Source organism: Dioscorea cayenensis, chromosome 2 (genome assembly GCF_009730915.1).
Source record: "Dioscorea cayenensis subsp. rotundata cultivar TDr96_F1 chromosome 2, TDr96_F1_v2_PseudoChromosome.rev07_lg8_w22 25.fasta, whole genome shotgun sequence".
Lineage (NCBI taxonomy): Eukaryota > Viridiplantae > Streptophyta > Magnoliopsida > Dioscoreales > Dioscoreaceae > Dioscorea > Dioscorea cayenensis.
In genome coordinates this window covers 12430612-12434812 of record NC_052472.1, presented here as the reverse complement: position 1 = coordinate 12434812, position 4201 = coordinate 12430612, and the positions used below count along the sequence as shown (strand labels likewise).

General features: G+C 41.8%; 1 non-coding gene across 1 annotated transcript; it reads left to right on the top strand.

The window, feature by feature from the left end:
- Window positions 1-3515: 3515 nt before the first annotated feature.
- Window positions 3516-3622, top strand: LOC120281458. The gene has a single exon (XR_005542603.1). It is a non-coding gene; the product is annotated as a small nucleolar RNA R71 (small nucleolar RNA).
- The last annotated feature ends 579 nt before the right edge of the window (window positions 3623-4201 follow it).

Genomic DNA, 4201 nt, shown 5'->3' with positions numbered 1-4201 from the left:
TCATCACAAGATGTTGAAGATGTGGTTGTCACGGTGTGCTTCAAAATTGTTCAAAACCTCCAAAGTAAATTGGTAAAAGGTATGGTCATCAATTGAGAATAGATTCACCAAAACCCATGTGAAAGTAATTTCTTGAATTGGGCATCCATCCCAAATGTCTCCAAAATACACCAATCTATGTGATGAAGTGTGTCACATAGTTTGGTCTTCGAAACTCCACACTTAGCCTTATGATGGGTATGCTTAAAGTGGGGTTCTGCGGGGTTGGCATAGTGTTTCTTGGACGTTTGGAGGCAAGTTCCTTGACTTGTGGAATTCCTACATCAATAAAAATTCAAATAAGAATGAAAGGAATCCAAAAGAGTGTATCATGTGGCATGAAAAGTGATGAAACATGAAGAAAATAGGGTGGATAGGATCCATACGGGCATAAGGAGCCCGTATGGATACTATTCAATTTGCAAGAGTTTCCCCAACATCATGAATTTGAAAAAATTTGTACATAAATTCGAGATCAATCAAATACATGATGTTCATACCACAAAATACAAGCTAAAAGCTTGAAACAATCCACACAAAAACTCAAGAAAGCAAGAAGAAAAGAAAAGAAAGTTTTCATTCACAATAAGCTTCATACCAACAAAGGAGGAGAGCACTAGAGTGGAGCTTGAAGAAGAACACTAGATCTACTTCCCAAGGAGATGTGGAGATGATTTAGAGTGGTATTTAGTGAGATCCGGCCATGGAGAGGTAGATCACGGAGGCTAGGTCACGGTTGGAGAAGAAGAAGAATGAGGAGAGAGACAAGTTGACAAGGTTCTCATGAAGAAAAAGGGTCTTCACGGTCTCTATGAGGTGCTCATAGAGCCTGCGAGGAGTAGTGAAAAGTTTCTGAATTTTCTTGATGGTCTCTATGCACTCCTCATAGAGCCCGCGAGGAGTAGTGTAAAATTTCTGAATTTTCTTGATGGTCTCTATGCACTCCTCATAGAGCCCGCGAGGAGTAGTGAAAAGTTTCTGGAATTTTCTCGCGGCCTCTATGAGCTGCCCATAGAGGCCGTGAGGCCCTAAAAACTTGATTTAAAGACTTCTTTGCTTCTCCAAACACATGGCCATGGTTACAAAAGGTTCTAAAATCATCTCCACCATGAAATAATGGCTCAAAGTTATGATCTAACACATAAGATGATAGCCCAAACAAGTGCAACTCCACAATAAAATCAAGTGAACAACCACATGGACAATGATCATGATAAACAAAATAATGAGAGCATGGACTTATTCAAATTAACAACTCTAAGAAAATACAAAAAATAACAAGAACATGAACACAAAGAACCCACAAACATGAAAATAAACCCCCGAATGCTTGGGTTGTCTCCCAAGAAGCGCTTGTTTAACGTCACGAGCTTGACGTACCTTGTTACTTACCTCATGGGGGCTCGAATAGTTTAAAATTTCCCCCGGTCATCATTGAATTGTTGTTGTTTCTTCCCGGTAAATTCAAAGACATCAATGAATGAATTTTACACTTTTCATGAACAAAGGGAGGTGAAGATTGTACCTTCTTTTCTTGAGGTGTTTGATGAGAATGAGTACTACCTTTCTTCTTCTTTCCCCGAAGCTCCCTCCAAATCTTTTTCAACATTGAATCTTTCTTTTCTTTTTCTTTGCCATTTGTGCACATAACCTTCTCCATTGGCCACTTCAAATTGGAACTTGAAAGAGGAGAGTGAGGTTCTTCTTGATCTTCATTTTCTAGCTCTCCCAAGTACTCATCCAATGGGTTTAATGATAATACTTCCTGCACACAGTCAGAAATTAAAAGTTCAGTTTCATCAACAAAATAAAGCATGTCATCATGGTCTAAAGAGTGTTTCATGGCCGCCGGTAGAGTGTACACTGCTTCTTCCTCACCAACACTTAGTGTTAATTTTCCTGCTTTAAGGTCAATTAGGGCACCGGAGGTAGTGAGGAATGGCCGACCAAGAATCAATGGTGTCTCCACATCTTCATCAATATCCATGATGACAAAATCCACCGGAAACACAAATTTGTCCACCTGGACAATCACATCTTCTACAATTCCACGAGGCTTCCTTGTTGATCGATCCGCCAATTGTAAAATCATTCTTGTGGGTCTAAGTTCATCAAGACCAAGCTTCACATACATGGTGTAGGGCATAACATTAATGCTTGCCCCCGAGTCTGCAAAGGCATTTTCTTGGACTCGACCCTCAAGTACACATGGGATTATGAAGCTTCCCGGATCCTTCAATTTTTGTGGGAGCTTTTTCTCCAAAATGGCCCAGCAATTTCCCATGAGTGCCACTGTGCCCTCTTCTTCCAACTTTCTCTTGTTTGTTAGCAATTCTTTCAAGAACTTGGCATACTTGGGCATTTGAGTTAAAGCTTCCACTATCGGGATGTTTATGTGGAGTTGCTTAAAGATGTTGATGAATTTTCTGAATTGAGCATCCTCCTTATCTTGCTTCAATCTAGCCGGGTAGGGAATTGGAGGTTTGTATTCCGACGGCTTTGATGAACCCTTTGATGGAATTTCCTTATCTTCACTTTGCTTGCTTCTATCAATAACTTTCTCCATTATGTTAGGGTCTTCCACTTCGGCTACCCTAGTCTCCTTGACACTTGGGTCAACTCCGATCCTTGTCTCAACCTGTTTCCCGCTCCTAAGGGTGATGGCCTTCAAGTGCTCTCTTGGGTTCTCCTCAGTGTTGCTAGGGAGACTACCTGAAGGTCACTCAAAATTAGCTTTAGCAAGCTGCCCCACTTGGTGCTCAAGGGATTGTACAGAGGCTTGAAGGTTTCGCAAAATGGAGCCAATCTCATTGAACTGTCCGGCATGTTGAGCAAGCTGAGCATTCACCTTACTGAACTGAGTATCCATACTGCTAGTTATGTTGTTGAATCTTGATTCAGTGTTAATCATGAACTTGGCAAGTACATCTTCAGTAGTGAACCTCTTCTCCAATATTGGTTGTTGCATTTGGGAACCTTGTGGAGGTGGTGCAGCTTTCTGTTGTTGCCCCTGATTCCATGAAACGTTTGGGTGGTATTTCCACCCCGGATTATAAGTTGTGCTGTAGGGATTCCCTTGTGGCCTTTGTCCCCCAATATAATCAACATTCTCAATAGGGGCGACGGAGGAACTAGCAATAGGACATTGGGCGACTCCATGCCCTCCACCACAAGTGCTACAACTCATCACCGATTCTGACTTCGAGCTACTACCCATGAGCATGTCTAGCTTTCGAGACAACACATCAACCTTTGTGGCAAGAGCATCATTAGCATTGACTTCATAGATTCCAGCCCCTTTTTGTGGTGCACTTCTTGAGGCCCAATGAGACTCATTGCTTGCCTTTGATTCAAGGAGTTGCTCGGCCTCATCGGGGTACTTGTTACTAAGAGATCCACCCGCTGCAGCATCAATTAATTGACGAGTTGCATAATTCAACCAGTTGTAGATGATCTGAACCCGCATCCAAGAAGCAAAGCCATGATGGCGGCATCTTCGAAGAAGGTCCTTGAATCTCTCATAAGCTTCAAATAGTGTCTCCGACTCTCCTTGCTTGAATGCCGAAATTTCTTGCCTTAGCTTCGCCGCTTTGCTAGGAGGAAAATACCTTCCCAAAAATTTCTCCACCATATCTTTCCATGTTTTGATCAACCCCGGCGATAAGGATGTGAGCCACCGATATGCTCCATCTCTCAAACTGAAAGGAAATAATCATAGCCGGATCGCATCGTCAGTCACCCCGTTTATCTTGAAGGTAGAACAAATTTGAAGGAAACGAGAAAGATGATCATGGGCATCTTCATTTGCAAGGCCATTAAACTGGACTGAATTTTGGACCATGCCGATGGTCCTTGCCTTGATCTCAAAATTATTTGTGGCGATGGATGGTGCTTGCACACTAAATTCTTCACCTGTGAATTGTGGCCTTTCATATTCGGATAAAGTACGTCTTTCTTCGGCCATGATTATAGATTCTGTGTCCTCAATTTCAATGTTTCTTTCACTAATGCTTTCGCCCACTTCTCTATGTCTTCGATGCAAGGTTATCTCAATTTCACTATCTTGTGCAACTAAATTTGATCGATTTGCTCGTGTCATGCACAGTACCTTGCAAAGTCAAGAAAGATAAAGAAAGTTAAGCTCAAGAAAAAAAAATAAGAC